Consider the following 10,710-nt stretch of genomic DNA (forward strand, 5'->3'; position numbering starts at 1 on the left):
AGACGTGCAGGGGCAGGTGCAGAAGCCGCCACTTTTAGTGCCACCGTAACTGATGGAATTGAGGCGGGAGAGAAATGGGTGGTAGGAAAGTTCCTCTTTACCTGGTCCTCTTGTACATTGGCTTCACTCTCTCTACACCTGGAAGACCTTTAAAGCAGATGCTCTCTCTTGTGTGGGTGTTTGCATAACTTCTTCAGAGCTCTCTGACCCGTCAGCCTGCTGGTTGCACCGAATTGCAGTCTGGGTGATGTTTTCTCTGGTACTACTGCCCATCCTCTCTCAACCCCTAATTTTCAGAACCTTCAGATGACACACACTCTCTGTTGGAGTTCCGTCTTCTTCCCAGGTGGTTTACATGTTCAGGTGTCAAAACAGGTGCAGGCTGACTCTTAGTGTTTCGCAGATCACATCTGGTTCATGAAAAACATCACCTGCCCTACGTCCCTCCTCAGCAAAAGTCCAGGGCAATTCCTCTGTGGCCACCTTTGCGGTGGTTGTTTGGCTTTCTTTATAACTTTTTTTATTAAAAACAATGTTCGTTCTGTAGACCTTTAAGCTTCAATGGCAACAATCAGATTCCATTTTATGATTTTTAGCCCTTCCAGGAAGCGTGAAGCAAACTTTCCTTGAGGTTCCATTGGAACCTGGCCTTCTACCCTCAAGATAAAGGAGGTAGATGATGTTCCTCCCTCCCCACTACACACACACAAGCTTACACCAACTCACGTACCCTGTCGTCTTGTGTGTTGGGACGAATGGTACAGATTTCTCTGAAGAAATCATCTTCATAAAACTCCTCTCTATGTAACTGAAAATCCTGACCATTTTCTACCCTCCAGCTAAGCGAGTATCGGCTCCTAGCATTTCCTTTTGATATCTACGTCGTGAGCTGATTCCTAACACATTTTATTACACAATGTCTTTTTTATATCTGTGTATCTCAACCAAATCTTTCAGTATCACACCATTTGCTTTTTCAGGAGCTTGCAGTCAGAAAATCTACTGAATTATATTTATTTGGGTTGGAAGGGGGTTCCCCAAAATGTAGGCCCTCGCTGATCAAAACTGGTCTTGCATCCATCACTGAATTTGAAAATACAGTTATGAGTTGGGGGTCATTAAACCAATCTTTCCATTAATCAAAGACTATCTTCCTAGACTAGCTCCTTATAAACATAAGTAGAAAATTAAAAGTTGTTCTTTTCCTTATCTTTTTCACACTTTAGTCAGAATAATTTCAAGAGCGTGCTAGTTTTGGCAGCCCATATACTAAAATTGGAACGATACAGAGAAGATGAGCATGGTCCCTGCACGAGAATGATGCACACATTCGTGAAGAATAATTTCAGGAGCTAAATCAGGTATAAATTTTTATTTGCGTTCAAATAGGGAGACTGTCTTGTTGCCATCTTTCTCATTCCCATCTTGTTTTCCACAGATAACAGCAGAGACTCTCCTTTCTTCTGGTGCTCTGTTTCAGCTTGGAGACTGCTCATTACTGTGGGGAAGATTCAGAGCAAGACTGAAACTCAGTGATCTGCAGTCTCTGTTTACCTTTGACAATCCATTTTCTCCACAGAACCTTCATGCTTTGTAGAAAAGGCAGACTTAATTAGTGTAAGTCACAAAGAACACAACAAAATTGTCATTTCCAGACTTTTGTATTTAAAAGATTAAATTAAAGAGCCAATTTTGTCTGCAATAACTCAAGTCAGGAAAGACTTCATTATCTATTTAGTGTTTTCCCCTCAATCTCCACTAATTTATGTAAAGTATTGTCACCAACGGTCCTCACTTATAGGTAAGGTAAGCGCAGTAATTCAAATGTAAGCTGTGTTTGATACAATAAAATAACTTTGTAACCCAAAAAAGTCTAGACAAATAAAAAGATGTCTCCTGGATAAGACTTCCAGGAATTACATTGGCCCTTATCCCTTAATAAAAGAACCCAGTATTTAGCCGTGTCCCTTGCCACTGACGGTGTCCCCTGCCTTCTTGCCAGCCAGGTACAAGCTCCAATAATATGTTCTTTTCGAGATGTAGGGAGAAATTCTGTGTGGTAATTGCAAAAAGAACAAACCTCTTAAGTGGGAAAGTTTATATTCTAATTTGGAAAGAGTTAGCAAATACCTACATAGAAGATTCAAGATGATCCGGGATACCTTCGTGTTCCTTGTAGTGCTATTTATGATAGCAAACATTTGATAGCCTGAAAGTCTACCAGAAAGAGAGATTAATGAAATTATTGTACAACCACGGTAGCGGAGGATTTTGCATGTCAGATTTTTCAAGGACACTCAATGCTATAGGAACGCATCTCGTTGTTTACATGCTGTGCAAGAATTAAGTATATTTTTCCATATGATGGAAAATTATGCAACCGTAAAATATCATTTCTGAAGATTACTTAATAACATGGGGGAAATGTTTATGGCAGTATGTTAAACAAAGCATAACGTACGCTTGTGCAGAATGTCGATACATGCATAAAACAAACCTTAAAAAGAAATAGAGTGTGAAACGCTGCTTTATCATGAGTGGTGAGGATATGGGCACGTTTCCTCCTCTTTTTATAGAGTTCAAAGATTCTACAGTGGAAAAGTATAATCCTTGTAGTAGAAATAGACTTATAACTTGTATTTCTAAAATAAATACAAGCACTGTGGAGACTTTAAATAACAGGAGGGTTGGGAGGTTTCCTTGGCTTTGGCATTTAGAAGGTAATTGAAGAACTTAGCCAGAACATTATCAGTGAAGTTGATGGGGGTAGAAGTCAGTTTACTGTCAATTAAAATTTTAAATGGGAAGCTAAATGTGTTCGTGAATTGAAGCCCTATTTCCAAAGCGCTTGGCTATGAAGGGATGGAGAAAGATAAAGGAGTAACTCAAGAGGGACATTCGATGAGGAAAGGACTGTATCTGTATGTTTAATAGGAGATACCAGAGGATATTTAGGGCCGTGTGGGAGTCAGTAGAAAAGCAGACGTTTTGAATATAGGTTAAAAGCCTCAGTTTTCTCTGTGAAGGAAGAGAAATTAGCAGCGGAGAAAAGTGGCTGGTGGCAGGTTTTGGGAGGAGGTTATAAAGAATTAAAATGGTTGCTGTGATGAACAGCACAGGTAGCTGACCAGTGGGCAGAACAATATTCCCGAGCAGTGTTGGAGTCCAGCTACCACTGTGTTCCCAGAAAGCGTGATGACACCAATCTGCCAAATGTGTGATTTAATCTAACAGCCCGCAGGAGGCTGGGGACGGAGCGGAAAAGGTGAATAACGGACCGATTCAGAATGGAGAGATTAGAAGTTTGAGTAGGAGAAAGGGGCCGAAATTAGAAGTCCTATGCCACTTCAGTGACGTGGGAGCCAGAGGAGTTGGGATAGGAATTATGACGTGTAAAGCGGTCGAGGTGTAGCCCTCGATCCCATCAGGAAGCGGACAGTGTCCTCGGGAACCGTCTGATGAACTCAGGTCATTGTGCAATCCCGAGTCTCTTCATTGCTGATGGGTCTGGTCTGTCAGCCTTTCTTTGGCAGGTTTTACTGTAAACGTGACCTAACCAGGGAACATTTTCCAGGCTCACTTTCTTGTATTTATTTTTCTTTAATTTCGTAGAGTTTTTTGAAGAGTCAAAGAAGCAGCAGCGAATAGCAGGTCTCCTGGAGAAGTGAGCAGCACTCCTTGACTACTGAGAACAGAGCTGCTCACTGGAGCCGGTGAGCATGCCTTGTGGTCTGTGCCTTCTAGAAAGAGAGAACACCCCAAGGTTCTGCATACTGCTGATTCCTAGGCAGCTCCACTTTGCTTGCTTGAGCATCATCCCTGATAATCAGATTTTGTGCCAACCGTGAGCTAAGTTATGTGTAAAGGCTGGAAGTTGATATTTCTCTCTCTCATTGGAGGAAGTAAGTTAGAAGGACAGTGTCTTTGTTTTTAATTATAATTTAATTTATACATATATATTATAGTCTAATTATAAATATGTATTTTCTCATTAGTGTGATACAGAAATTCACAAATTGTCATCTCTTGCATTCCAATTACATTAGACATCAGACGTGATTTTTCTTCTATATCATCAAGAAAATGATTTTTAATCATTGCTGCCAGGGCATCTCTGAGGCTGTCTGGTTCTTTCTTATCACATGATCAAAGGGATGTAGGAGATTCATCGTAAGCTACTGTGTCTATAAAACAATGTCCAGATAGACTGTGGGATAGATGATGGCCTCAAAGTATGAGAGGGACTACTATAGTATATATAATGATTAATATCATTTCTTCCACATCTACTTATGGGGCTCCTTGGTTCCTATTCTGTGATATAACTAGTAATAGACCCTGTGGGCTTGAAAAACTAGCTGTGTTCTGTGAATAAATTTTTTTTTAAAATTTATTTGAGAGAGAGTGAGAGAGAGATCATGAGCAGGAGGAGGGGCAGAGGGAGAAGCAGACTCCCTCCTGAGCAGAGATTCCAACTCGGGACTCGATCCCGAGACTCTGGGATCATGACCTGAGTCAAAGGCAGACGCTTAACCAACTGAGTCACCCAGGTGCCCCTAAGACAGTTTAATAATGATGATAACATATAATCTGTGCCTGGCACTGTTAGAAGTGCTTTATATGTATTATCTCATTTGATCTTTTGCTTAATCCTATCAGATAAATAGTACTATAGTCGCCATTTTAAAGGAAAATTGAGGTAAACTACCATGCTAGAGATCATACACCCACCACCACTTACCCATCCCTACCCTGTGCAAAATGTCACATGCCATAATCTGTTTCACTTACAGTAGGGTAAAGTTAATAAATTTTATGGTTTCTAGGACTTATCAGGGCTTTTTTTCCATTTATCTAGTAGGATTCGGTATTTTTGCTCTCCAACGTGGTGTTATTACACTGAGCTTTTATATCTAGGGGTGTACTATTTCAAAAACTGAATTGGTAGAGAGTAAAATCTAATGACTGTGTGTCAGTGTCATTCATTGAATGGTCAAGTTAACCTGATGTATCTCTCAATACAGAACAAGAATCTGTACCAAAATTTGTTAATGCTAAATATTAAAAATCGAACCATTAATACATTCCAGCATTGACTGTTGAATATTACGGTGTTATGTTTGGTTCTCATTTTTCCTATTTAGATCCATCTTATCTCTAAAGGTTCATTGAATCTTAAGGTACATCAATATAATGAAATGCACACATCATTTTCCATGCACCATTGAACATAGCAGCTGAAAATTTTTTTTTTTTTTTAAGATTTTATTTATTTGACAGAGAGAGACACAGCGAGAGAGGGAACACAAGCAGGGGGAGTGGGAGAGGGAGAAGCAGGCTTCCCGCGGAGCTGGGAGCCCGATGCGGGGCTCGATCCCAGGACCCTGGGATCATGACCTGAGCCGAAGGCAGGCGCTTAACGACTGAGCCACCCAGGCGCCCCAGCAGTTGAAATTTTTAAAATGCATTTGTAAGGAGAAACTTAAAGAAGTATGTGTTCTTGTTTATTTTTATTAAAACTCTGCATGCACACCTAAATTACTCTCCTGAGCAGCACATGACAGCTATATAACAATTTAGGCTTTAAGGTAGTTTTGCAAGTACAAATTAAATACCATCTCACGTTATCAACATTCTCCAATGGTGGTGGGAGGGGCAATAAACTGTCTAAACTGGGGAAGAATAACTGATTGGAACTCGAAAGTCAGAATTGGCCCATTACTGGAAAACACTGAATGATTTTTGTCCAATTTTATGAATTCAACCTGCACCCTTTTCGGACCTCACCCAGCATGTCTTCCCTATAGCAGCTCCCCACTAAAGACTCTTAGTAGGATTCCCCAATACATCTAGTCTCTGCATTTATCCTAAGAGGGAAAAAGATGTCTAAAAAGGAAACTTTTTCCAGAGGTCATTTCAGTAGGGCCATGACTTTCTTATATGTTCTCATCTTCTCATCTCATCAGACATTATAGCCATCCCTTAACTCCTTGTGACCACTCATTCTCCAGTCCAAATAGTTACTCTTACAGTTGTGGTTCTCCTTGATACAATGGAGTTCAAGTGATCCTTCAGGAGACTGTAGGTTCAACATCTCCTGTGCCCCAACCCATGCTTACCGAGGTAGTGGTTCCTACACAGTCCTCTCAGTTGGGCTGCCTGACTACACCACCAGCTAGGTAGTCAACTGACCTAGGTTTAGATTCTAGATCTATCACTATCACTTGTATGATTTGGTGCAAATCACTTCATTTCTATGAACTTCAATACTCATATCAAAGTAGTGTTTAATTAAGAAGGATGATTGTGAGGATTAAAATGGATATTGCAAATGAAGTTTGTCAACACGTTATAATAGAACCACATATAATTAGGGAGGATATAAAATAAACCCAAATTGGAAAGGACAGAAATGCGAAGTTGTGGTATATAGGAGAGCCATTATATTGAGATAAAAAGAAATTGACAAGGGAAATGTGAAAACCAGTGAGGTCTACCATGAGGCTGTCATAAACCATCATATTTTTTTAATTTTATTTTATTATGTTAATCACCATACATTACATCATTAGTTTTTGATGTAGTGTTCCATGATTCATTGTTTGTGCATAACACCCAGTGCTCCATGCAGAACATGCCCTCTTTAATACCCATCACCAGGCTAACCCATCCTCCCACCCCCCTCCCCTCTAGAACCCTCAGTTTGTTTCTCATCATATTTTTAAAAACAGTGTGTTAAGAGTTTGCTTTCACTGCAGAATGACAGTTCAGAGTGAGGACATGATGCTTTCTGAGCTTTGGCAACCTGGAATTGATATGTATTTCATGTTCAAGTCAGTGATAATTTCTTCTTAAAAGCAGTCTATAATTAACAGAAGTAAAATTATAGACATACCTCCGGTGAAAACAGTAAAAAATGTAATAGCTGTAATTCTCATGATAATCATGAAGCCTTACATGTATGGGCAAGAAATACTGTTTCAGAAATTACTTGCTGTCAGACGTTCTAACCATTTTTACATGCATCAGCTCATTTAATCATCATACCAACTTTATGACGTTAGTCATATCAATAACTCCACTTTACAGATAACAAAACTGGAGCTCATTGAAGGTACAGGACTTGTCCACAGTGACAAGGCAAATAAGCAGCAAAACCAGGATTGGAATGTCCCTCCCTAACTGCAAAGCGTAGGTCAGCAGTCCCCAGAAGGACCCCTCACTCTGCCCCTTCTGGCCGGTGGTATGCTGGAGGGGGCTGGCCTGAGTGACTTGCATGTCAGTTGTTAAATTGTGAGCAATTTTGTGAGATGGTTGTTAAACACAGTTTGGTTTTTTTTTTAATTATTATGAAGTTTAGTTGACATACAATGTTATATTAGTTTTAGGTGTACAACATAAGGATTCAGCAATTCTGTACATTACTCAGTGCTCACCATTAAGTGTAGCCACCATACAACGTTATTACAATATTACTGACTATATTCCCTATGTGGTACTTTCCATTTTTGTGACTGACTTATTTTATAAACGGAAGCTTGTACCTCTGAATCCCCTTCATCTGTTTCGCCCATGCCCACCCCCCACCCCCCACCCCTCTGGAAACCACCAGTTGTCTTTCTGGTTTGTTTGTTTATTTGCTCATTTGTTTTGTTTTTTAGATTCTACATTTAGGTGAAATCATATAATATTTGTCTTTCTCTGTCTGATTTACTGCACTTCGCATGATACCCTCCAGGTCCATCAGTGTTGTAGCAAATGGCGAGATCTCTTTCTTTTTTAAGTCACAGGAATAAGAGGTACAGCATGGGGGAATAAACTGACCCTAGTGGGAATATTTCTATCCCAGATGTCGGCCAATATTACAAATATTACACATCAGAGACACTCCTGCTGCCACGAGAGCTGGTTGTTAAACACTTCCCATCATAGCACTGAATTCAAGCTGTAGATGTCCTTCTAGCTTCTGTTTGTGGCTAATTGTAAATGCCTTTTAAATTCCCTCAAAAGCAAGAGAAAAAACTAACAAAAATGAACCATAAAATATTTCCATCAGGAAACTCAGATTTCCATCAGGCGGTTTATGTTACACCGTGTTAATGTTTGATAACTTTCATAGAAATAGGACAGTTTCTAATGTCGAAAGTTTTAATATAGACTTTCATCTTTGGGAATTTTTCTCTCAATAGCACTGATTACTTCCAATGAATGGAACTATGCCTACTTTGCACATAGAAAGAGATGTAGTGCTTTACCTTTACAATATTATAAAGAAAAAAGATTTTATCATGGGAGTTATTGTCATGCTATATGAATGGGGAATACATTGATTGACTTCTCTCTCATGCACAACGAATATCTCATCCCTAGATGGTTTCATCCACCCCAGGTGAATGCCAGCGTGTCCAAAACCAATTCAGAATGTCGTCTGTTTTTCCTCTAAGTTTAACAAATATTTAGAATTGCAAGTAGAATAATGATTTCACTTTCAGCTAAAATTACTCTATTTAGGGATTGGATTTGTCACTAATATAGGATGATTTATAACTGATTTAAATCTCAAATACAAATGCTATGTGTTTATTAATCTACATTCATGATTTTAACTTTATGATTTAATAAGTGTTATGCAAATGAAATTATTCTGGAAGTATTTTAACTCAAGAGTATCAAAATATTCAGTCTAAAAAATTGCCCCCACAATTACGGCATTTTAACTCATTAATATCAATTTGGTTCAGAAACATTTGCCAAGAAAATTATAATTATACTTAGAAATTAGTATTTTTTTTTTTTTGTTACCTCACTTAAGAACCATGTCTAAAATTGCATCGTTCATGGTTTTCAAACACCTCAGGGAAAATGTCCTGGTCATAGCCAACAAAGTGTATCACAAATGGACCATTTCTTCTCTGAGCATGTGCTTTTTTTTCATTTCTCATCAGTATATGGAGAGGCTTATCATTTTTGTACCTTTCCATAATGTCTAAACCCTTGCCTGAAAGAATCATTATTTTACAAATCTTGTCCATCCTGGAAATGTTAAATTAACAAATTTCACCATTAATTTAAAGGTTGATCCAATGCTGTAAGAGTTCTCTTGGGACTACGTCCATGCTTTGTGGGAACCTCATAGTATCATTCCTATTTCACTTGGGTGAGTCTTTCCATCTCTTCTGTTGGAGTTTAAGTCCCTGTAGTATATAATGTATAATGTCTGTGAGTGTTTAAGTGCTTAGGATGAATTGGTGATTCTTTAAAGCATGATAGCACATATTATTAAAGAGCAAGACTGGGGCTCCTGGGTGGCTCACCCAGTTAAGGGGCTGACTCTTGGTTTTAGCTCAGGTCATGATCTCAGAGTCATGAGATCAAGCCCCACATTGGGCTCTGTGCTTAGTGCAGAGTCTGTTTAGGACTCTTTCTCTCCCTTTCCCTCTGCCCCTCCCCCCATATACTCTCTCTCTCGAATAAATAAATAAATCTTTGAAAAAAGAGCGAGACTGATAATATGTTTATTTGCTATTTTAAGATTTTAGATGTTGATAAATATTATATGTATAATGAGAACAGTAAACCAGAGTCAGTTGTTTAGGGAATATGGGGTGGGAGACTTGGAGTTGTAGTAACCTAAATATTTTGGATATAGTAGGACTTGCTGCAAAGGTGATAACTTTTTGGCACAGGGCCTTCCACACACTAGCTGGTACAGTTACTCTATTTTTGGAATCACTAAAATTATTTTTCTAAATAATTAGACATCTCAATCCCAATTTTCCCTTTTAATACCTTAAATATTTTAAAGGAAAAGCCAGTGCATATCTTTACACCTAGGTAAAGCCATTTTTATGTGAAGTCTTTTTATAGATCGTAAATCCAGTATTTTCGAACCTATAGTTGTCTCTCAGTTGAATCTGTGGGATCATTCTCAACCCTGATTTACTAGCAGATTGACAGATATTTTTACATTCTTCCTTATGTAGTAGAGATTATGGACATTTTGATAGTGCATGGTATCACACTGTTTCATTGATAACCTAGACCCACTCAAATGAGAGAATCTATGTTATCATATCTTTTTATTATAATATTGCCATTAGTATTTATTTTTCTATGCATGATATATAATCTATAAGTTTTATATAAACATATGTAACTATATGTTATATATAAGTAATATATAATAGGTAAATATATATAAATTACCTATAAACATATAAACATATATACATTTATATAATATACACATTTATATATAATACATATACATTTACATACAAATTTTATTTGCCTTATTGCTTTGTTTAAGCTCTTTGCAAGTCAAGGAAATAAATCTTCTCTCATATGGGTTGCAAATTTTTCCCAGTTTATTATTTATCATTTAAATTTTTGTAGTTTTTCACTTGACATTTAATATATATGTGTATAGAAAACAAAAAGTATACATGGATTTGGATTTTTAAAATATTTTACATAAGTTTATTGATTTTCTTCTTAGTGTGGCTTTTAACACATTCCCTAACATTTTAGAATTTTGAACAAGTCTGAATTTGTAAATTAATTATGTAACAGTATTTTTTTTAGAGTGTGAAATGTCCCTCTCTGAAGCGATTCTAGATAGCTATTCAAGAGGACACAGAAAAATCCCAGCTCCATGAAGATATTAATTTTTAAAATCATAAGTGTTTTCTGTTTTCCATCACAGAGTTT

At 37.8% G+C, this 10,710-nt stretch overlaps 1 non-coding gene across 1 annotated transcript; it reads left to right on the forward strand.

Moving 5' to 3' along the window:
• The first annotated feature begins 1,245 nt into the window (after positions 1-1,245).
• Positions 1,246-1,347, forward strand: LOC115941070 (U6 spliceosomal RNA). Its single transcript, XR_004075798.1, has one exon. It is a non-coding gene; the product is annotated as a U6 spliceosomal RNA (small nuclear RNA).
• The last annotated feature ends 9,363 nt before the right edge of the window (positions 1,348-10,710 follow it).

Source organism: Leptonychotes weddellii, chromosome 16, assembly GCF_054177405.1.
Source record: "Leptonychotes weddellii isolate Sample4059 chromosome 16, ASM5417740v2, whole genome shotgun sequence".
Taxonomy (NCBI): domain Eukaryota; kingdom Metazoa; phylum Chordata; class Mammalia; order Carnivora; family Phocidae; genus Leptonychotes; species Leptonychotes weddellii.